Source organism: Heterocephalus glaber, unplaced genomic scaffold (assembly GCF_053883595.1).
Source record: "Heterocephalus glaber isolate CG9 unplaced genomic scaffold, H.glaber_assembly_v1.0 deba00001457, whole genome shotgun sequence".
Lineage (NCBI taxonomy): Eukaryota > Metazoa > Chordata > Mammalia > Rodentia > Bathyergidae > Heterocephalus > Heterocephalus glaber.
Window position 1 is genome coordinate 4,941,904 of NW_028258305.1, and position 24,798 is coordinate 4,966,701.

At 42.5% G+C, this 24,798-nt stretch overlaps 1 protein-coding gene and 1 long non-coding RNA gene across 2 annotated transcripts in view; one reads left to right on the plus strand and one right to left on the minus strand.

Annotated features, from left to right (window-relative positions):
* Positions 1 to 23,665, minus strand: part of LOC110350280 (uncharacterized) — a 33,943-nt gene extending 10,278 nt beyond the window's left edge. Inside the window, exons 1-4 of the long non-coding RNA XR_015453072.1 lie at positions 23,426 to 23,665; positions 21,662 to 21,716; positions 7,072 to 15,293; positions 943 to 1,010 (exon numbers count right to left, since the gene is read on the minus strand). This is a non-coding gene — a long non-coding RNA (uncharacterized LOC110350280). The remainder of the gene's footprint in view (positions 1 to 942; positions 1,011 to 7,071; positions 15,294 to 21,661; positions 21,717 to 23,425) is intronic.
* A 565-nt stretch (positions 23,666 to 24,230) lies between these two features.
* Positions 24,231 to 24,798, plus strand: part of Sertad2 (SERTA domain containing 2) — a 113,699-nt gene continuing 113,131 nt past the window's right edge. The window contains exon 1 of the mRNA XM_004849967.4: positions 24,231 to 24,702. The gene's annotated coding sequence lies outside the window, so the exon portion shown is untranslated. The remainder of the gene's footprint in view (positions 24,703 to 24,798) is intronic.

Sequence of the window (24,798 nt, forward strand, 5' to 3'; positions counted from 1 at the left end):
AGAGTCTCACTATGTGGTCCAGACTGCTCTCAAATACCTGGGGTCAAGCAGTCTTCCCCCTTCAGCCTCTTGAGTAACTGGGACTACAAGTCCATGCCTGGGTTGAATTTTCCTTTTAAAAAAATACTAACTATAACTTATTTTTCATGATTATATAAATAATACATCATTGCCACAATTTTCAAAATTGCATAAAAGCACAAGGAGCCAATGAAAATCACCAGCACCTGAGATAGCCATTTTTCACAGTAGGTCAGGACAAACCTGTCCATGTCTCTGTGTGATGATTTGATAATTGTTGGCCACCCCCCACTTAACTGTAAGCTAAACTGTATGGGGGCAAGAAACTTGTTGGTATTAAAGAAAAGTAAAAACTAAAGGCCCAAAGATTGAGCATTGAGTGGAATTTTTTGTCTTCTAAGAGGGCTCAATCTGTCACAGAACCTGGGCTATGGGGTGAGGTTAGGAAAGGGAAAACAAGGCAGACCTTTTAAAGGTGAATCTCTTACTCACTGTCTGTGTCCCATATTAGCCAGCGAGTTAGTGCCAGGTTTGTAGTGAGCAAGCACTGGGCTGCCCACGTGTCCCCTGGCACCTAGCTGCTTCCAGTGGCACTTAGGTCCTTCCTGCCAGTGGTCTGGGTGGCAAGCTCAGACTTCATTTTCACTATTTGCTCTCCAATGTCTGGCATGTATAGATTCTCAGTAAATCTCTACTGAATTTTTGTCCCTCTGTATACCCGTAACACATTTTAACTTGGTGTCAGTCTTTGAAATCTTCTTTTATCTCTTTGACACATTCACTCCTGGTCCTCTTGAGTAATGGACTTTCCTTCTTTCATCTCAGACAGACTTGGAGTTCTCTTCATTAAGTTATTCTCTACTGACCCAGTAGCCCCATACCACCTCTCATTTACCTGAAAACTACTGTTAAAGGGCTCACCTGATGCAGGCCTTCTCTTGCTGAAGTCCACAGGTCACTCCAGAGGCTACTTCTTTGGCTACTGAGAGCTGACAACAGAAATAAAAATGAGGTCTTCTCAGAGAAGCCTTCCCAGATCACTGTTATGAAGTAAGTCGGTCCCCCTGTATTAGTGACACATGCCGCCACAACTAAGTGCTGGAGACTCTGTGCTCAAACAACAGTTGTTTTTTTTTTATTATTATTATTACTGAGAACCTACCAGCTAAAGACAGAAGTTCAAACAATGGTATGTCAAAATACAGAAGACGCTGCTTTATACAATAAAAAGCACCCTTTTTCCTTCAAAAGGAGAAGGCATCTAAACATTTTTAAATCATAGGTTTCATAATGGTACAATGGATAGCTACTTGTCAAGTTTCTCAGGAAGTTCTCTTCACCAGGTGGATTGACTGGTTCACCTCCACTGGGCAATGCTTTCCTTTCATGCTCACTCCGCTCTCACCACGGTAATCCCCTCCCAGAGCTGAATTTCCTCCAGGACACAAGGAAACAAGCATTGTCATCAGTGGACTTACAGGAACCCTGGCAGCAGGCGCTGCAGCTGCACAAGGAGCAATGTCTGATTTTCACAATCTTTTCATGGATACCCGAGACCACGAATAAAACTCAGATCCTAAAAGGAGCCATGTCAAACAACAGATTGTTAACAGCACTGGAGCCTGAAAGTCTGAGAACAAGGTGCCAGCACGATGGGTTTGAGGTGAGACCTCTGTCCCTGGCTGGTAGACACATGCTAATGCCTGCTTCATGCCTGCTTGGAGAGAGGGGTACAAGCTCCCTGGTCTCTGTGTATGAGGGCACTAATTCCATCCTTTGTGTTCTGCCCTCCCAAAGGTCCATCTGCAAACACCATCACAATGGGCATTAAGGCTTCACTATGTGAAGGGGGGGGGGCACGAACATTCAGTCCATAACACTTTCCAGGCACACTATTCATTCTCTATTTCAGTTCCTTGTTGTAATGTATTTCTTTGTAATATATTGTAACTTTTCTGCATTTTCTCATTTTCTTGGTTCATGTCCATCCCCCAGAGAGGATAACTGTCTCTCCTATCATGTGTCTCCATCTCTCAAGATGTAACACATGGCATTTATAAATGCCCGACAACATTTACTGATTGAGTTTAAAGTGAATGAATGAATGGAGGAACTTCTTGGACAGCTCACTTACACCTTAGATTAAGAAGTCGAGTGGACATGGAACTTCCTCACCATATCTCTTGTTACTACAGAATAGGAATCTGCAGGACTTTTTCCAGATGCTCGCCAAAGTCTCTCCATTTTCTTCTGCTCTTCTTCATCAGTCCTAACACTGTTTCTCTTGGACACGTGGTTTTAGTCCATGCCATTGGTTTAGTCACGGTTCTAATGTTTCAGATTCTTTCTTGTACTCATGACACATTTTCAAATTCCTGAAAATCTGGTTGTGCACTTGAAGAGATTCAAAGTAAGATGATAGAAGTAAGAGGTGATTACAAAGAAATGTATCATGGTAACTTATCAAAGTTCCCTATAATTCCCAATGTAGCATCACCAGCTTATTCCCCTGACTATACATTTATCCACATTCTTCTATTAGGTGTGATTTCTGTAGTATTTAACATACTACAGCAAGTTGTACATCGCTCTATACCAAGTTGCAATACCCCTGGCTAACACTGTTGTGACAGTATGTTACCTTGCAGCAAAAAATACATTTTACACATCATTCTAACCATGTTGGCCCACCTGCTTGGGGTTTGCAGTCTATCACTTAAACATCACTGGACTAGTCTATTGTCTGTCAGTCTTCCCATGCTCATCTTGAACCAAATATAAAAGGCACTGTTGACATTTTGGCTTCTTCTATTGAATAATATAGTCATGCACCATCTAATGGTGAGCATAAGGTCACATATATGATGGTGATCCTCTAAGAGTATCATGGAGCTGAATAGTTCCTATTACCTAATGACACTGTCATTATAATGTCAAAACACATTACTCATATGTTTTTCGTAATGCTGGTGCAAATAAACCTACTGTGCTGCCAGTATTATAGAAATATAGTAAATACAATTATTACTGGCTGATGTACTTGCTGCAGTTTTTATTGCTATTTTAGAGTGTTCTCCTACTTATACAAAAAAAAAGTTGTACTGAAAAACAGCATATCTTGTTACACTGGCAGCAGCGTCATATGTCTGTGTGCACTGCATCAAGAGACCATGTGGAAAGATTGACCCACACCATCCTGGGTTGCATAAGTGCACTCTATGATGTTTGCATAAGGACAGCATCACCTAGTTGTGTGGTTCAGAAGTGCCCTTGTTGTGAAGTGATGCATGGCTGTGTTTCTATCTGTAAGGGAGAGTTGGGCATTTCTAGCAGTGCAAGAGAAAAGGAATTGAGAGTGAGCTAAACTGTTCCAGGCCAAAGCAAGACCTGTAGCAAGAACAGGCACTACTGATGAGCACTTGTGGCCACACATGCTAATCAGAGGGGATATGCAAAGCCAAAATCAGCTGAAGGTCCAGAAGAGCTCCCTGTGCAGACCCCACCCTCTGGTGGGGATTCTTAGGAAACCCGTCCTGATGGCTTTCTACCTCCAACCAGGGCTTATGAAGACCCAAAGAAAGATTCCACTGAGGGCAGACATTCTGTGGCCAAAACATGAACATGAAGGTAGAGAGAGGAGTTCCCCAAGCAGGAGTTCAAAGTGGACAAGGGCTAGGAGCAATGTGGAGAATGGGGGTGTTTGGGGTGCTAGGAGTGTAGCTTAGTAGTAGAGCATGTGCATGTCACTATACAGGCCCTGGGTTCAATCTCCAGCACCAGGAAAGAAAGGAAGAAAGAAAGAAATAAAGAAAGAAGGAAGGAAGGAAGGAAGGAAGGAAAGGAAGGAAGGAAGAAGGGAGGGAGGGAAGGAAGGAAGAAAGAAAGAAAAAGAAAGAAAGAAAGAAAGAGAAAAGAAAAGTGTAGAACAGGGTGATTGTATCCCTAGAGAGGTTAGACTGCACACCGCATTACTGAGTTGTCGGGCACTGTTTCGTGAGTTGCCTGACAGGAAGGATTAGACAAGGGTTATGTAGAAAGAAAACGAAAGTAGTTCCAGAACCGTGGGCTCCCCTTTTTAGCTAGGGAAGATGTGGGTAGCTGGGTTTCTCCACGGCTCCAGGTGAGGACCCGGGCAGCACTGATATCCCACATCACCAATATTTTGTTTTAAAAAAATATATTAATATCTCAGTGGGGATTATTTAAGCTCTAGCCTCCTTGCCCTCTCAGCACATTTACTTAGCTACAATTTTACACTGGGAGCTTGTCCACTATGAAAGGTGGGCTCCAAGAATCTGTGAAACTCAAAGTAACTACTTTCCCCTGGTGTGGCACATACCTGTAATCCCAGCACTCTGGGAGGCTGAGGAAGGAGGATCAAAAACTCAAGCCCAGCCTGGACAACTTAATGATTTAATGAGACCCTGTCTCAAAGTATTAAAATGAAAACAAAGGACTGGAGATATAGCTAAATGTGAAGGCCCTGTGTTCAATCCCCAGTACCGCAAAATAAATAGATAAATTTACTACTATATATAAACTCTAGTTTAAAGGTTTGTGCGTTTTGTATGTATAAGTATGTGTGTGTGTGTGTGTGTGTGTGTGTGTGTGTTTGCCCTTCTGGGGAGGAGATTAAAATGGTAATAATAAGAAAAACAGAAGATCTCATAATTTTCTATAGTTTTTAATTAATATTATCTATGAAAGCACCATTCCTAATACCATTAATGATCAAGGATAATTATTGAAGAATGATAAAAATGAAACACAGTTACAGATAAAAGTATAGACACATTCATAAATTTCAAATTTAATATTGCATAGAGGCCATTAGAAAGATTTATTGTTACCAGCTATTCCTGTTTTTTTAAGGTGACAAAAATGCAAAATTTTATATATTGAAACCTATTAATGCTCAAGAAAGCTAAATAAAAAATGTATTCATTGCAAACTGAAATATAAGTTATTTTAAATAATAGACAGACGAGTAGGGAGATTAGAGTAGAAACCAGAAATGGGAGTCTTGCATAGTTATTTCCACTATCCACTTAAACCTAAAGAAAGAAAAGATTTTACTCACTCATAGTTAATTAGGTAATGTAGAAAGTCAAAATAGGGAATTTAGGCCAAAATACCCATACTGTGACTCAGCCTTTTAAATTTGTTGGTTTTCATCAAGCTGGAGTTACTAATTTCTCATGTTATACTGGGCGCAGGAAAAAAATGGATTCAATTTCAAAACCAGGTCACCATGTCAACAGTTTTGAAATCAATTTTTATAATTTAACAGCTGATTTTCTCATAGTTCACCCAAACACCAGCTTTTGACCCATTTATCTTTCATTTACATATAATAAAAAGGTATAAAGAGTTTTGAACCTATTCTCTTTTAATGAGTTAAATGAGAATTTAAAAAATTGATAATTTCACACAGCTATCCACAGTTCAGAGACATAGTCCTATTTGAACACCACTATTATTGGGTTTTTTAAAAAATAAAAACATAGACATTTAGAGTTACAGGGATCTTAAAAATAGTTTGTAACAAACAAGGCTTTAGGGTTGTAAGTGACAAAAAAAAATACAAATCAGTTTAGGCTGAAAAAAAATGGATTGGAAGGTCATCAGAGTGTCTCAGTTAACTGCAGTCAAAGCAAGGGTGGGTTTCAGAAACACCTGATCTAAACACCACCCAAATAACCTGTTTCTTGTCTTTGCTTTCCACTCCATGTGAGCAGCTTACATTTTTTTTTCCCATTTAGTTTATTGGTACATTTTAGGTATACAGTACAGTTACATTCAGCACTGGGATCTTGTACCTTTACATGAGTATCTTGGTTCATATTTTTTCCCCATTCCCCTGCCCTCCCTTCATCCACTCCACGCCTCCCTATTTACAAAGACTTTGTTTCCATGTTTTTCCTTTTCTCATATTTTTTCTTTTGCCTTCTTTTCTTTCTCCTTCCCCTCCCATTTCCCCTGCTCCTTTAGACATTTTCTTCCTATTTCACAATATCAATTATACACTTTGATTCTTATTTACACTTTTAGTTTTTTACACCAGAGAAACTATTCAGTATTTACACATTTGTGTCCTATTTATTTCACTTAAGAGCATTGCCTCAATGTGCATCTACTTAGCTATAAATGTCTCTAGTTTCTCATTCTTTATGGCTGGGTAGTACTCCATTTTATAAAAAAAAACCCAAATCTTTATTTAGTCTCCAGTTGATGGGCTCTTGGGCTGTTTCCAAGTTTTAGCTCCTACAGACTTGGGTAGCTTACATTTTATCTGGTGAAACATGGCTGCCAAATGGTCCTGAACCCCATTCTAAATACTACCACAGAGTGTCGGGAAGTTAGCCCAGTGGTGCTGCTGCCTGCCTTGCAAGCGCAAGGTCCCGAGTTCGACCCCTGGTACCAAATAAATAAATAAATAAATAAATAAATAAATAAATAAATACTACCACAGGAGGGCTGGCTGGCTTTTTCTAGCACCAGTCTAAAAATTAAAACATCCCAAGGAAGGACTCTGATTGGCCCAGCTTGGTCAGGTGCCCATTCATAGACCAAGCAACCATGGCTAGAAAGGTGAACTCATGTAAAAAATAATGGCAGTTTCAATAGTTGGAGTGTTAGCAACAGTACTTGAAAGAAAGGAGAGATGATGGACACCTTGCTTCAAAAAGCACTTAAACTCATTTTACTATGTGGAAATTTATGCTCAAAGAAATAAAGTGACTTACTCAAGGGTCCAACTTATATTTAAACTCAGCTCTTCTTTTTGGCATGTGCCTGCCTGGCTCACTCCCTCACACTGATGTTCATTCAGCAGGGAATCCTCATTTCAGGGTGTTTCTCCACAGGAAAGGCAAGGATGAGGTGGGGAGGATCAGTGCTCTTATGCTGTGATTCTACCCAGCCTTTTTCTGAAGTTCTAGCTCCACTAGTCTTCCTTTTGTCTAGTTTTGCTTCTTTTCTTATTAGGGGGGTATATGGATGAAGTGGAAATCCCCATTGTCCTCCTCCCACTGGTCCCAGGGGACTTACCCTGTGTAAAGATGATTGTCATAGTAACATCTTTTACTGAAAGAGGGCTTACTGTTTCAAGTGCTTTCTGTGCGTTCACTCATTTAACCCTCAAAACAGCCCTGTGAGGGAGAGAAACAGTAACAGTATTATCATTCTCACTTTTCAGACAAGAAACCTGGGCACAAAGAGTTTAATTAACTTGTCTGAATGTACTCTATCTAATTCATTTTATAGAAGTCGTGAGGTTTCGAAGGGTTGGAGGCTGGACTCAAATCACAGCATCGGGCTCCCACACTTGCTGTTAAACTGAAGGCAGGCTTTGGGACTGCTTGGATGCCTGCAGACCTAAGTGCCAACTCATCTCTGATGCTGCTGTCAACCTGGCTTGGATCAAGGCTGCTCCTATTGTGACCCTACAGTTTCCCATCCTGGTCTCTTGCCACCACTGTCTGAGCCACAGTGTCTTGCTCTGGCCCTGCCTCACCACTGCTGACAGTTGCTGTTGCTGCAGTTCCCCTGTTAATGAATGTGCCCTCCCACTGCTGTAAGGAGCCAACTATTCAGGTCTGCATGGATGGCACAGTTTAGGGTGCCCTCAAGGAAGCCTTGCTCTTTCAGGTTGAAGAATGAAACCTGAATCAAGTTCCACAAGGCCAAAGGTGATTGTCATAGTGCCTCCAGTGCAGACTCATGTAGAACCCCACAGTACAGACCCCATAAACACAGGGCCCCTAAATGATACAAAGAATGAGTATGTCAACTCTCTCTCACCTCAGGGTGAGTTCCTGGGCCCTTGTGGTTGGTGACACGCTTTATCTCCTGTACAAAGGGATCTGTGGTACAGGCTTTGGAGCTAGATAAGGGTTTCATACTGTCTGCTGCCCACTCACCCTGTGACCTTGGGTAAATAAGCTTTTTGTCATTGTTTTGTATCTTGGTTGGTTGGTTGGTTCCTTCCTTCCTTTTCTCTCCCTCGATCTTTTTTTTGAGACAAGGTCTCACTATGTAGTCCAGCCTGGACTTGATCTCATTATGTAAACCCAGGTTGGCCTCAAACTTGTGGCAATCCTCAGGTCTCAGGCTTTTGATTGCTGGAATTATAGGCCTGCACCATTGTGCCCAGCTCCTTGGTTTCTCTTGTACTGTATAGAATAAGAGTAACAATGTCTACCTCAATATCTTTAAAGAAGATTAAGTGAGATACTATGTTAAAGCTCATAACAGAGGGCCTAGTGTAAAATAAATGGCAATAAATGATGATAATCATCTTCTTAGTGTTTTAAACCTATTGGCTGAGCCCCCAAATCTTTACAATTTTTCTTTTTTGGTACTACGGATCAAACTCAGGACCTTGTGCTTGTGAGGCAGGTGCAGAGCCATTGAGCTAAATCCCCGGCCCTCAAATCTTCACAATTTTTTGAAGGGCCTGAGTGTGGCTTATGGGAATAGGATTGCTCATGACCTATAGCTTGGTCTTGATGCCCCTTCAGACCAGGCCTTGCCTGAAAGGGAGCAGGTTTGGTAACTCACAAAGAGAGGTGGAAGTGGTGGTAGGTTGGGGCCAGGCTCCTGTCTTCATTTGATGAACCTGTCAGTTACCCTGCTCTCCCCTCTCCTCCAGCAGGTGACTCTTCCTTACTTCTGCATGTTGCTGCTGCTATTTGTTTTCCTGCCCTGGCTGCACCAGCTCACTTTTATCTGATATCATCTGCAGGGAAATGTGATTCTTGCTCTGTCCAGGCCCCGCCCAACCAGAGGTTCAGCCCTGGCAAAGCTGCCTCCTGGAAATGCACACTGATTGCACAACTCTCACTCCCAGCTCACCCAGGCACTCACATCATTCTCACCTCTAAACATTTTAGCCACAGAAGTATGCTTTTTGTTCAAATTTTAACCATTCTTTTGCCTGCTTTTCTTCAGGTTTCCCAGTTTAGGAGCTGTGTCTGCTCTCTGTGGTTATAAAAGGCTATACTTGTGCCCTAGACCACACTGAGAACAAAGTGGCCAGTCACTCCATGTGGGAACAGATGGAAAAAGATGACCAAAGAGACACACTTCATGGATGAATGAAAGATGCCAGTGTCCTGAATTGAAACACTGCCTGATCAAAATTTTGCTTTAAGATAAGTGAAGGTTGTAAAATCCCTATTTAGAGATCTAGTTTGAAAACAGCTCCCCAACTTTGCCAGCATGCCTTTTCACTTTAAGACAGTACTGAGATTTGTGACTTCTCCAGCTAAGATAGCTTGACCTAAATATAAGTGTAAAATCCCTTGCAAGTCCTGCCTCCTGGAAAGTGGAACCACAGCATATTTTGCTGAGATAAAATGCCATGCAATCTTCTTGGTTTTTCCAGGAACCTTTCAGTCCTGAGGGAGACAGAACTCATGGCAGAAGGAAGGAAAAACAAATCATGCAGATGAGGTCACCTGTAGCTGAAAAATAAAAGAAGGAATTGGAGGGGACAAATTATGAGATTTTGAAAACGAATATCTAGAATATGGCAAAGAAGGTGCCAATCAGAAAAGAGAATTGCAGGTCCAGTAATAATGATGATGATGATGATGATAAAAGAAAAAGTGCAGGGGAAATAAAATGGTATGTGTAGTAGAGAAAGACACCTAGACAGGGTCAGGCTGGAAGAACAGGCAGAGTAAGACAAGGGTCAGGGTTGGGGAAACCCAGAACAATCTGTTTACAGAAAGAGGGTGTTTGGAAATTCCTATAGTGACTTTAGATATTCAGATGCGAACTAGAAAAGGACCCAAATCTGTGTTCTAATCAACTGCTTACTGATGTTCTATCTTGACTCCAGGGAATTCTCCCGGCTTTGAATAGGAGCTTGAGAGTGTAGGTTTCAAGGGACTAAATTATCTTCCATGTGGACCCGGACAAGGCCGCTGCCCGGGCCACCCCCTCGCTCGCTTGCCTGCCCATTGTCTGCGGCCCGGGTGGCCCGGCTGCCGCTGCCTCGGTGCGCTGGCCTTATTGTTCTCCCAGCACCGGCAGGCAGGAGGGTGGGGGAGCAAGCAGAGGATGCCAGCGGCGGTGGCGATCGGCTGCCACCCGAGCCAGAGGGCCCCAGTCCTTCGCCCCTGCCTCTCGGCGCCTCGGGTGGGTCTAAGGCCCCAGAAGCTCGGGCTCTGAGGGGGACTAGGCCTCTGCCCTGGCCTGTCGATCTCGTGCCTCGGGAGGGAGCTGGCTGCGGCCCAGAGCAGGAAGCCCAGGCAGGCGTCCCAGGGCCGCGCTGTGGCTCCCGAGGGCCGCCAGGGCGTCCAGCTGGGGGAGGGACGCTATGACGCACCCTCGCGGTATTAGTACACTTCACCTTCTATTTATAGGCACTCCTCGGCTGCAGACCTAGCTCGCCCTCACGCTCCTTCCCTGCATCGTGAGCAAAAAATCCTACCTAGAATGGAAGATCCTAGTATGTGATGATAAGAAGCATTCTATTTTGTGCATTCCTTTATAATTCCAAGTGTTAAGTGCAGGTCTAACGATCTTTTTCTGGCACAGGGAATCCTCCAGTTTTCGAAATCTTTAAAACCTACACGACTTTTTTTTTACATGCCTCCTAAACGTGTCAAATAAATTAATCTCTTGTAAGTTCATGAAATAGTCTCCAAGAATTTGCGCAGGCTGGATAAGACGTAAGCCCACTGAATTTAGGGACAGGATATTTCTAGCTGGTGTTCTGAATGTGCTAAAATCTAGCAGTTCTAAACGTGGAATTTATTCTGGAGAGGGACCACGCCGGACCGCTTTTAGGTACCGACTTTATAACTTCAGATGTACACTAAAAATAATTCTTACCTGGTCACATTAACATTTGCAGTAATTAAAAGAAGGAATTTTTTAAAAACCTAATGTATTTCTCATAATTTGGTTGTCTGTGCTGCAGTCAACCTGAAGAGGAAGCCTGATGATCATTTTTTATCTTGGTTTCTATTCAGTTTCACTTTCTAAATGCCAGAAACTAGAGTCTACTACCCATTAGGTTCAAGAAAAAGGATCGGATATACATCCATAAGTTTAGGTTTGTTTTTAAAAGTCTAACCACAGTTGATTCCTGTGTGAGTAGATCTATGATGGCAAAATGGGTTGTGCCTCTGGCTAACACCTACTCTATGAAGTGGGGATGTGTGTAATAGCAGGGGTTTGCTGTGGAGAGTTCTATGCCCTGATACCTTGTAAGTAGTTACGGAAGATTACAAATAGCAATTGTTACAATGCATTTAAGATATTCATTTGATGATAGGATCCTGTTCATCACAGTTTGGCAATAGCCACTATAGTTTACATACCCTGAGAGCCAGCAATTCCATTCTTTAAAAGTTTATGGTAAAGATACAATATGCACATGTGAAGTCACTGGTTGTTGCAATGCTTGTTCTAGCAAAAGATCAGAAACGATATAAATAGCCTACAATTGTGGTACATCTATATAACAAACTGTTATGTAGCCTTAAAGATCAAAGGAGAAGTTTTTTATATTGATAGGGAAGTAACTCCAGGATATATTGTTAAGTGAAAAACAGAAAATACAGAAACAACCAGGGGTAGTGGTACACACCTGTAGTCTCAGCTGCTTGGGAGGTTGAGGGAGGAGGATGCCTCGGACCTAGGAGTTTGGGGCCAGCATGGGCAACATAATAAGATCCTGTCTCATAAATAAATAAATAAGAAAGACTGAGAATGTAGCTCAGAGGTAAGAAAAAAATTTATTTTCTATAATTTCTCCTTTTGGATCTTTGAAGTTTGTCTCATAAGCATGTATCATCTATTTAAAACATTTTAAACTAAGAATACTTCAAAATTTCTTGCTCAATTTACACACATATGGTCGGTCTTTCTTTTCATTTATAGGTGAGTTAAGTTTTGGTGGGAAATCTTTGATTTCTTCTTTTGTTTGACTGTGAAAATTCTGTGTTGGTGATTATTGTTATTTTGGAGAAGTTTATTGGGAAGTAAAAAATAATCTAAGCTCTCATCCTCAGCACTCTCAGCCTAGTGCAACCAAATCTATGATGATTCATAGAAATGCTTTATCTGAAGGTTGTTAGAACTGTGCTATCAGCATTTTAAAAGTAAGCACTGTTCATATTTTTTCTCTAGGTTTGTGGCATGTTATAAATGGGAATAATAGTAAAGTGAAAAGTCTATTCAGGATCCATTATAAAATAATTATTTGAAGAGATTTAGCTGGGTGCTGTGGTATACATCTGTTATTCCTGGTACTCAGGAGGCTGAGGAAGGAGGATCCAAAGTTCAAGGCCAGCATGGGCCACTTAGCAGGACCCTGTCTCAAAATTTTAAAAATGTAAAAAAGGGGCTGGGGATTTAGCTCAGTGGTTCCACCACCTACCTCACAAGCACAAGGACCTGAGTTTGATCCCTAGTACAACAAAAACAAAACAAAACAAAATGTAAAAAGGACTGGGAATTTGTTAGTGGTAGAGTGCTTGCCTAGCATGTGCAAGGCTCTGGTTTCAATCCCCAGCAGTATACCACGCACAGATGCATACAACACAGACACAAGCACACATACACATGGGGCACAGGGCAGGGGAGAGACAATTTATAACTCATCCATTTTACCTTGCATCAGATTGTAATTTAAAGTCCTGTTTATCAGAATTCTTATTTCCTATAAGGCTTCTTATACTATAGATCAAGTGAGATTTCAAACTGTTCCAGTGAGGTAATGTGTACAGAGTGCCTCTGCCTTTATTACAGAAGTGAAGAAAAAAAAACAAAACCAAAAACACAGACATTGAAATGGAGTACGGTTGGGCACTGCCAGGGTTATGTCAGAAATAAGTCAAATGTTTTCTTTTCAATTCCCCTGTATGTGTTTCTGTAAAGAATTTTTTTTTCTGGTACTGGGGATTGAACCCAGAACCTTGTGCTTGTGCTTGTGAGGGAGGTGGCGGAACAGCTGAGCTAAATCCCTGGCCCTCCCCTCTATGTGTTTCTTATATATGTTTTGTGTTGCTACTGAATGGTACAGCAACTGGAATGGGTACAGAATTGATGTTGCAGCACTGATGTCTCATGAGAAAGATGATGATGAAGATGAAGAGGACGAGCAGAGATATTTTTGACAAATGGAAATATCTTGGGTTCACCTGTATATGAATGAACGTGCATAGAGCACTTGGCCAGCATAGAGTTTGGAATGGGAAAAGAGCTCAGCGTAGAGTTCGGAATGGGAAGGGGCTTACAGCAGTAATCTCTTGGGTCACAAATTGCGTGTGGAGTCGCAGTGTGAGGGTGCTCATTGCCTGTCTCCCACTTTCTTAAGAACCACCAAGTCCCTGTGTACTTCTCTACCTTTGTATGCCACCAAAGTGAACCACTTCCATGATTTTTACTCTCTGTAGGCACAGCTGTGCTATTATTTCTGGAGAGCTTTTGTTAGCTAATTCAAGCTAACTTTGCTTTCTACTTAAGCTTAGCTTTGCTTAAGCAATGATCATGGCTTTTGGTATCAATAATATATGTTTTTAGATCTAATATAATGAAAATATTATATGTTTGTAATATTAGAATAAAATGTATATTATATATACAATAGAGTAAAACGGAGAACTTTCTGAAAAGCTCTCATGTAGCATGGTAGCCAGTTGGAATACAGGAAATGAGACATCAGAGTGTAATTTTGTCCTTGGGATATTGCTGTAACCGGGAGAGGACCCTGTGAGATACTTGGCAACTACTTGTCCCCTTCAACAACCTAGGTTTGGTTGGAGAAAGAAGCCCTGGAAGCTGGAAGAGCTGTATAACTGCTGCTCATATCAGCATGATTTTCTTACTCTTCCCTTTGCAAACTCCAGCCCAGATCCTTCTTGGATTCTTGCTTTTATCTTCTAACTAGGATCTCTGTTGACAGATTCTTTCCCCCCAGAACTCTTTATTTGATCATCACCAAATATTCACCAAATATTGAAATTGAATAAAGTTCCAATTGAGTTAAAAATCAAAGTTGAATTAAAATTATTTTCTAAAAGCATATGAAATGGTATGAGACATTTTTCCATATATTGTTAAATTTATACATATACATACATTAATAAATTTATGCATATACATACTTAGGGACCAACATTTTAACTGTGATTGTCTCTAGATTATAGTGTTTTCCCAAGTCTACTCCAATTATAGGAGGCTTTGGAAATAAGAAATAGGTCTGCCTTGACTTTATTTTTCTACCTTCCGTGGGCTCTTGAGGTATGACCTGGTGCTGAGGTAGAGTGTGGGAGCAAGATTCAGAACCCCTTTCTCAGAGACACATTCATATATTCTGATTTTCTCTCCTACCCTGAGTCCAGGGCATCATTGTCTTGTGTGTAGCAGGGCAGCCTGGCCTTTCACTCATCTCCCAACAAGGTCAGTTTCACAGATAAGGCCCTCTGCAGATGAACAGAGCCTCACACTCAGAAAGGCATACATTTGGCTTAATGCTCTGCTGTACTATCCTGAAAAATCTTCATTTCATTTTTACCTGTGTCACCTGTGGTTTTTAGGTGAAGTCCCCTGAGTCAGTGTGCCATAGGCCGAGGGATGTGATCAGGTGCACACCCACTCCTCCTGGCTGCCCCGTGACACAATATGGCTGCGGAGAGTTCCCTGAGTTGTATTTGTGCTTTGTCTTGGAGTAAGTGGGGATGCTGACAGCCGGAGAGGCCATGCTCTCCATTCCAACCTGAACTTAGAAAAAGATAATGGTGTCCTATAAAACATGAATGACCAAGGAATTCCATCTTGTCCTTTCCTGCGTGCTATTTCCCAGCACCAGCACATCACATATGCTGAACATGAAGACAGAAGGAAAGGGAAATACAGGGCAATCTCCAGGGTTTTTTCCTCTCAGGCTTGCCTTCCTCAGCAGTAAGTTGAAGGCAGAGGTTTAGAAAGATGCACACAAAGCAAGAGTGAAATAAAAATATTTCAGTTAGTTATATAATGCTTCCTCTGTTCTGGTAGGAGTGAAACACATATGCACACGCAAACTCTGAAATATAAATTGTATAATGTCACTGATTCCTCATATATGAAATGGAACAATATAAAAATAAACAATAACATTCAGGCTAATAATTTACAATTTCAATTTTTTTTTACTTCAAATGACAATAAAGAACATTAAAGAACAAATAAAAATCTTTTCACACCATGAAAAGTCGTGGGACAGTGGTTCTGCTGCCTGCCTCACAAGCGCAAGGTCCTGAGTTCGATCCCTGGTACCAAAAAAATAAATAAATAAAGTTGTGGGACAGACTGTGAAAGAAAATCTTTATATTCTAGACTTTAACAGCACTTTTTGCCTGGGCCTCACAAATTATATAGCTAGCCCTGTTTCCAAATCTATCATTTTCATTGCATTGTAGCTTATGATGACCTATCTCTTCTTTAAACTATTGTCTCTGCAGTGAGTTCTTAAAGTCCATTTTGAAAACTGAAAGTCAAGAATTGACTTTTTCTTTTTAAATCTATGCTGTCTAATATCTTTACCCTGAAGAAATGGATTGGAGTATGGGAAATGCAGAGAAAACCACATTGGTTAATGCCTGAAAATACTATCCCCTATATTAAAAATAAAAACAACAAAATCTAGCAACTATAAATCCCTTGAAGGCAAAGCTTTTCTTTCTTCTCTCTGGGCTTACTATAGTTCTTTCCTTATTTCCTAAAATTGAAACTTGTTCTTTTCCTCAACAAGTGTTTGTTCAATTAAAATTAAAACACTTTTCATTATGCTATCCCAGTTCTCAAACACCATCAAAGGCTCCCTATTGTCTTATCTTATAAATTGAAACTCATAACTAGGTATTTAAGGCTCTGTAATCTAGGACCAATGTACTTTTCCAAATGCATCTCCCAAGTCTTGCTAGAACTTAGTAAGTAATTATTGAGTAACTATGGAATGACTGATTACATAATTTCTGGGAGTTATAGAAAGTACAGATGGATAAATTACCAGTCCTTTTAAGGTCATGCTTATGAAATAGATGCCAGCTAACATTAATGCCCCAATATTGGCAGTTAGTGATGAGCAGTACAGATCCTAAGTGAGAATTGTAAGAAATGTGCTTCTGAGAACAGTCATTTCTACTGAATCCCTTCCCAGCACCTGCAGAATTCAGGGACTGGGAGGTTGGGAGGGCTGTCTGAAGCTTCTGCTCAGTCTACCAGAAGGGGCTGCAGAGAGCAAGCCTCATGCACATGGTGTTTTCCTGTAGACCACCTTACCGGGCACAGCCAGCTCCTGTGCATAGGAGTTCAAGGGCCATGAAATCATAACCATTACTAAGGGTCACAATTTAGTATGCTAGCAATGAGCCATTAAGGAAGGCTCTGGGCAGAGACAGGCTTTTAAAGCAGTATAATCCAAGCAAAGGTTATTCTGACTGTACATTTGTGGGAAACAATTAAGATTTCAACATGCCTAGGGGGAGACTCATAACCTCACAGGGCTGGGAGAAACTTCCAGAACCATCTTGTCCATTTTCCTGTCTTTAGTTAGAAAACCTTTGAATATTTTTAGAAAACTACCCAGCTATCCCTAAATCTTTTGGTAACTTCTTTATTTGTGTATCAATTCTGATTTCAGGGAGCTACTTTTGATATTTAGTCTAAATTCTTATAGTTAACTCTCTCCTTTCATTTCATTCCTCACTGTCAACTTTAAAAGGCTTTTGTGCCTACTTGCATATTGACAGAAAGCTGATATTACAATTATTGTTACTGTTTCATCCTCATGGTTATTATTAGCACTGACCACACACTATGTACAAGAATACATAAGCAAATACATTTTTAGTCCAGTCCTGAAACAAAGCTTTTTAAAACCCAAGAATGCTTGAGTATTTCTAACTTGGAAAAGGGGGAGTAGGCAGATGAGAATAAGAGTGGCAAGACTGTGTTCTGTATCTAGGGCTGTAGTCCATATCTTTCTCACTCAGCTTGGGAAGAAAACTTGTAGCTTGTTAATGTCTACTAAACTTGTAAAGGAGGCATGTGGAGGTGGTGGGGGAATGCATGGTGATACAAACTGTAGGGGCCTGGTGAAGGTGTGTGTGTGGGGGTCTGCATGAGAACATGTCACAGTCTCATGTGAGGATTAGAAGAAAATATTTATCAGAGGCGAATTGTAACAGTAACTTCCTTACCCTTCTCTCAGGGTCCCTGCTAAGAGGAGAAATGAAAAAAGCAAAGATATACCCCATAATGAAAGATATCCCAAGGCCTGAGGCTCATGTGATCTTGTTCTGTTTCTTACTTTTTTTCACTCAAAACATTTTAAAGATTGACCCATGTTGCAAAATGTACACTTATTGCATTACTTCCAGCAGCTGCATGGTTTCCATAGCATCCACCACATTTCACTTAGCCAGTGGACTGGCACTGAAGTTATTCAGACTATGTGCCATCTCAAGTGCTGCTGTCCCAAGCACCTTCACCTGTGCCTGCTCCTGGACTTGTGCAAGGGTCTCTTGGGGGTGTACATTTCCAGGAGTAGAACTGCTGGGTAACTGTCAAAGCACATTATACATTTCCTGAAGTATTTCCAGATAAGGCACCAAAATGACAGTGCCAGGTCTTAACTCTCAACAGGAAAGCAGGAGGCTGTGTTTATGCCTCCTTCCATCCTACCCAGTACTTAGTATTATCCAATGTTCACACTTTTGAAGGTAAAGAAGTGTCTTGTTTTAATATACATTTATCAGATTTTAAGTGAGGTCGGATAGCTCTTCATCTACTTGTTAATCTCTCAAGGTTCCCTGCAATAAATTTGCCTTTTCATACCCTTTGGCTAGTTTTCCATTGCATTTCCTGTTTTTGTTTTTATTGGATGTTTTGTTTTTATTATTGTATTTGCAGGAATTCCTAGTATATTCTACATAGTAGTCTTTTGTTAGTTTTAGTCTTTGGAAATAACTTCCAATCTGTCAACTTTATCTTATCTTGTGTATAATGTTCTTTGTTGAACTGAAAACTTCAATTTTGATGTTATCAAATTCATCATTATTTTGGTTTTATGGTTCATGCTTTAGGGTCTTGCTAAAAAGTCCTTTTTGATCTTAAGATCATAAAGGAATTCTCTTTTTAAATTTCTATTCACTTTATAGTTTTACTTTCCTCCTCCCCCTCCTCTTTTTTTTTTTTTTTTTACAGTGTTAGGCATCAAACCCTAAGCTACCCCTGAGCTACATCCCTAACCCATCATTTTTTTTTAAAAAGTTCATCTAGAGCTTATTTTTGTGCAGGTTTTTTTGAGACAGAATCTCCCTATGCAGTCCAGGCTGGCCTTGAATGAGTTAGGAAGCCCAGGCTGACTTTGAACTTGTGATTCTCCTATCTCAGCCTCCCATGTTCTAGAAATACACCACACTCAGCCTCTAGAGCATTCTTTTGTGTGTGGTATGAAATATACGTATGATTTTATATTTTTTCATAGTGAATCAATTTCTCTAACATTATCTATAAGACTAAACTTTATGTTAGTGTATTGTTCCTAATCTTTCCAGCACTCCCAGCTGTAGAATTACCACCATGCTCTTTGCTATGTGATTTTTGTAGCACCTCCCACTGTTGATGATTGATTTGGACATATAAGTTGTTTGGCAAATGGAATGTTTGTGGGTATGATGGGAGCAGAAACATTAAATATTTTTGAGTGATTTTGCTTCAACTCTTGAGCACCTGTTATTGCCAGAATGAGACATGTGGTGAAGACTTAAACCTGACTTTCATCCTAGAGCCACACTCAGCTAAATTCTTCTGAGCCTAACCAAGTATTGATAAGCCCAGTTGTGATCAGCTTAATCTCAGGTCACATACAGATCCTTGAAGGAGGGCCAGGGATTTAGCTCAGTGGTTCCGCAGCCTGCCTCAGAAGTACAGGGTCCTGAGTTGGATCCCTGGTACCAAAAAACAAAAACAAAAACAAAAACAAAACAGACCCTTGAAGGAAAAGAAACAAAAGGCATCGATAACCACTGGTATTTGAGGTTTGTCTTATGTTATTATTATAATTGCAGCAAGCGATGGCTATCTCAGAGCACTTTTCTCATGGAAAAGCATTGTGGCCTCACCATTATCATGTCACATATCAAGTTATTACAGACAAACAGCTTGCTTCTGAGTTCTTTTTAAATTCCCTTCTATTTCGTTCTTTCTTTTTTGTTACTGGGGATCAAACTGGGGACCTTGCACTTGCGAGCCATGTGGTGGAACCACTGAGCTACATCCCCAGCCCCAATTTCCTCCTATTTCTAATTTTCTGAAAATTTTTATCATTAACAAGAGATGAACTTTCCAAAGTGCTTTGTCTCTCTTAGTTTTGGGGTTTTTTTTTCCACCCTTTAGTCTAATTCAGGTAAGTTACACTGGAAGGTTTTCTGATGTCAAAACATAACTTGAATTTCTGGAATAAATCATACTTGATTTGTGTTTTCATGAGAGATGTGTTAGTCAGCTTTTTGTCACTATGACAAAATACCTGACATAATAATCAAGTTACAAGGAGGAAAGGTATGTTTTGGCTTATGGCTTCAGAGGTTCTAGTCCATGGTCAGCTGACTCATTGCTACTCAGCTTGCACAGAGGCAGTAATCATGGTGGGAGTGTATGGTAAAGCAAAGCCATTCATGCCATAGCCTCTGGAAAGCAAAAGGAAGAGGAGTGGCCCGGGTTCATATAGCTCTCTTGAGGGCACTCCCCAAAGGACCTAACTTTCTTCTACTAGGCCCCACCTTCTAAAGGTTCCACCAATTCCCAATAGTGTCACAGGCTAGGGACAAAACCTTCAATACGTGGGCCTTCGGGGACATTCAGGATCCAAACTATAATAGGTGGCCAGAGAGGTAAGTATTCTAAACTAAAGTGAAGGAAAGAGTGTCAAGATTTCTCCTAGCTCAGCAGAGCAAGCATGATAGATTTAGTTTGCTAATATTTTATTTGTATTTTTTATAACTATGTTCATAAGTAAAATGGACTTACTCTTTTCAACTGTTCTTTTTCAGATTCAGATTCAGAATTAATTCTGCTCTCTGTGTGTGTACACGTGCACTTACTTCCTCTCTCTTCTTTCTCACAATGACTTTTTCTTCATTTGTTTTGTAATTTGGATTGTGAATTCATGTTTGCCATGGAAATTCCATGTAAATGTAGGAATTCTGTGAGATTGGAGATTAATCCTTTATCCAAGAGAAAGAATTTGTTTTCTTTCCTGGTTCATGTGGGTGGTATATATATTCAGACTTGTTTATAAGGAGCAGTAAAAAGGAAATCTTTTACCACATTTTGCTTGTATTCTTTAAATTTTTAAAAATTATACATGTAATTAACTATCACAGCATGTTAGAAACTACAGATATACGCAAAAGGAAAACTGGATAAATATGAAGCAAGTCCTGCTTATCTCTGACAAACACAAAGTCTTCCTAGACTTTTCCTTGGATCCTTATTTAAGTGTTGCATGTGTATACTTTTTGAACCTCTCACCTGGACTGTAAACTCCTTAAGACAATACAATCTCAGACAGTACTTTTTAAAAAAATGACTGTCATGGACTTAGCACATCACTATGGTTTGTAAGAAAAATGACAGCAATGATATAAATATACTATTTGTATGTTGCATTTAAAAATGTGGATCCTGGGGCCAGGGATTTAGCTCAGTGGTTCTGCTGCCTGCCTCGCAAGTGGAAGGACCCAAGTTCAATCTCCGGTACCAAAAAAAAAAAAAATGTGGATCCCACAAAAGAAAATTCTACCTCTGAATTCTGAGATCATAAACTAGTAAGCTTCCCACATATAGTAGACATGTATACAAAATCTGTTACAGTAATTTTTTAGGCTTATAAAATTTTACTTAGTTTTCCATACTTTTCAGTGTTGTAGTTATATGAGATATCCCCATGTTATTTATGAAAGAAAGTTTGCCAGCTTCACCTTTTTTTAGGGATTACCCCCCTCTGAGGTGTGTACACAAGAAACATAGGAAAAGAAGTGATCACCAAAATGAGAAATAAATGGTATATAAGAGAAAGGAAGTAAGTACATGAGAGAAAAGAAAAGAAGAGAAAAAAGGAATAAGCAGGGGCGGGGCAGGGGATTTAGCTCAGTGGTTTCGCCGCCTGCTGTGCAAGCGCAGGGACCTGAGTTTGATCCCTGGTACCGAAAAAAAAAAAAAAAAAAAGAAGAATAAGCAGGGGTTCTCAAATTGAATATTTTAGTTTTTTAATCTTTTAAAGTTTTAGTATTCATCCAAGATACCTCAGAGGTTTGTTTTAAAAAGCAAATGTTCAGGAGCCAGGGATTTAGCTCAGTGGTGCGGCCACCTGCCTCGCAAGTGCAAAGTCCTGAGTTCGATCCCTGGTGGAAAAAAAAAAAGCAAATGCCCATGTACAACCTAGAGATGACAACTCAATAGGTCTGAAAGCAGACCCATGAGGAATACTGAAATTGGGAGAGCATAGAACCAGAAAGTGACATATGGTGGGGATTCTTTCTCCTCTGCCACAAGACTCTGGGTATTTGGCGATCCTTTGAAAGATAATAGTATAGGTTTAGTCTCAAAATCTTCTATTATCAGTACTCACCACAGTATGTAGAGTAACACTCTCACCAGTTACATTCACCCTGCCAAAAAGTGACCTGGCAGTGGGAAAAATAGGGAAAGGGCTTTTTTTACAATGTATCATTAACACAGTAGCCTATGTTAGAAAGGCAGCAAATTTTCACACCAGGGATCTAGTTTGCTTAGCTTATCATAGCACCCCGGATAAAGGAGGATTGTGCTCTCTCTGTAGATCATCATCTCTTGGTGGCAGGAAACTGGTCTCCTCGACTTTCAGGACACCAAAGGAGTTTCAGCACCCTGAGGGCAACACACACCCAAGCAGCTGACTGCTATATGAAGTTTGTAGCACAACTTGTTTTCATAAATGGGCCCAGGGCTACAGAAAGAAAGCATGGAGTAGGGCTAAAATCAGAAAGGGAAGAGGGGAAGCCTTGAATGGTGGCCCATATATATAATCCTAGCTACTCCTGCCTATCCTAGGCAAGAGGATAGCAAGCCTAGAGCCCAGCCCAGCAATTTAACAACTTAGGGAGACTCTGCCTCAGACAAACAGAACTCAAAGAAACAAACAAAAAGGGCTGGGGATGTAGCTCAGTGGTAGACACTTGCCTAGCATGGGCAAGGCCCTGGTTTTAGTCCTCAATTCGGGGTGGGGGTGCGGGTGCAAGAGACATCAGGCTATGTGACACCATAAAGCCAAGGGGAAGGATACAAATCCTAAAACGACACAACTCAGGAAAAGCCCCAATATGACTAGTGTAAACCTTTGTTCTCAATATCTCTTATGAATTCCAGAACAGTGCAGGTTTCAGTAACCTGAAAAAAAATTCTCTTGCCCACTTCAAGACCTCAAGTTAATAATCCTCAGTCTCTTCATTTGTATGTGGGAAATGGACGAAGGGTGTTCTAAGTAGATGTGACTAGGAATGCAAGGTCTGACTTGCCTTTCCTGGTTTCTCGAAAGAAAGCAATTGTTTCACGCCCCAAGACCGCATCTAGCAGGAAAGAAAGCGGGTCTTGCCTGGGTGTTTGCTTTTTTGGGAGAGCACCTCTGTTGAAGTTTATTGGTGACAGTTACTTCCAAGTATCAGTGCATGGAAAGGGTTAAGGTCGGTGCTGATTACTGGACAGTAGCCAAGATATTGAGAAACGCCATAGCTCCTGGGAATCAGCAGGCAGCAGAGCGAGTAGTGGGTGCGCCCAAGCTCTGCCTTCAGGGCCCAAGGTGAGGAAGTGGGAGAAAGAGCGGTAAGGGGAGGTAGGTAAGGTATGTACACTCATTGAAAAGCAAAGGCTGTACAACTCTGCTCACGCCAGGTTAAGAGCCTTTTGCAGAACTCAGAAAAGAAACGGTGTGTGTGCAGGAGCCGTTTCAACCTGTCCCCACCCTACCCTGGCTTCCCCAGAAGACAGGCAAGCGAGGGGGCCAAGGCATTGCCAAGCCTCCCGTCTCTGGTTTCCAAGCTCCTCCGATCCCAGATCACAGCCCCACCGGACTTCGGACAGAGCCGATTCCAAGAGTGGGGCCAAGTTTGGCTCTGATACCCTTCAAATCTGGTGCCCGCCCCCCGGGAGTGGGGGTTTGGTCTTAGGGGCTCCCAGCAGCCCCAGGCAGAGGCTGAGCAGCAGCCGCCTGCAATCGGAGTGGGGAGCCAGCCTCCGCTGCTGCCTCCTTCTGTCGGCAGAGGAGCGCAGCCAGTCGCTATCGCTGTCACGGAGCCAGCAAGGCGGTCCCCGCCCCCCGCGCGGCCCCAGCCCTCACACTGTTCTTTGCGTGACTGACCTGAGTCGGGCGGGCTGGAGGACCGCGCAGAGGAGGGAGAGGGGGTGTGGACACGCCCACTCGCGGCAGTGGCCTTCTTCTCATTGGCCACTCGCTGGCGCCTATCACTGCCAAGCGGCATCCGGATTGGCAGAAGGCGCACTTCAGGGGCGAGGAGGGGCAGAGTGACTCCACCGGTCTCCGGCGTCTCTTCTTACCCTCCACCCCCCCCCACTTCAACGTCCACCCACTTCTCCCCACCCCCACTCCACATCCCCCGCCCCGTTCACGGCAGTGTCCTTAGAAGACTCATTGGGCTAGGGGCGAAGCCAGCCGTGGATCCAGCCGCGCCACCATTGGCCGACGCCCACGCCCGTCGGAGCTGCGGGCCTCGTCATTCGGCAGCTCTGCTCTGCTCCCCGCCCCCCCAACGCCTCGCCCTCCCAGTCGCCTCCTCCCTCGCTGCTGGCCCTGCCCGCGTACCCCGCCAGTCCTCGCCGCATCTCCCCTGTCCAGTTGGGCGGGGACTGCTGTACGACTCTGTAAAGTCTTTGAGTCACTGCACAACCCATCAATCCAATTAAAGGTCTTGAACGAACTGAGCAGGCGGTGCTGCGGCCCGCAGCCGCTCGCCCAGTCGCGGCCGCCCCTGCTCGCGGCACCCCTCTGATCCATGGCTGTCTGTCTGTACTTGTTACGGTGTAACATCCTCCTTATCCTCCACCACCACCACCACCACCACCACCACCACCTCCTCCTCCTCCTCCTCCTCCTCCTCCTCCTCCTCCTCCTCCTCCTCCTCCTCCTCCTCCTCGTCCTTCTCCTCCTCCTCCTCCTCGGGAGCCGCTGCAACTTCCCCTCAGCCAGTCTCCTCCTCTGCCTGGGGACTGCAAAGGCATGGGATAGACCCAGAGCCACTTCTCGGCGTCTCCCAGCCCACGCTTAGTTTCTCCCCTTTAAATTAAAGCCCGGTCCTCGAACCTCGTCCGTTTAGAGGTTTATTGGTCAGTCTGTTATTTCCCCGGATTTTCTTCTCCCTCCGCGGGGCAGGGGTCCTAGGGGCTGGTGGGCTTATGCTAGGGAGGGGCTCCGCGCCACCCCACCCCCTCCGCGCCTCCTCCAACCCCTTCGGCCGTGCCTTGGTTTCCCCGCTCCTCTCCGCTCCCACCGGTGGAACTCACCGTCCTGTACACGAGTGACGCACCGACACCCCCCGCCCACAGCCCAGACGTCCCCTCCCGGGCTGCCACCCCGACCCGTCTCGGAGCTGGACCGGGTGCCGACTTCTTTGCAGAAGGGTGAGTACCGTATCGGTGTTTCTTTTTTCTGGGGGGCGGGGGGGGGCGGGTGGATGTCTGAAAAAATGTGATAGCCAGTCCACTTTTGGGGAGGTA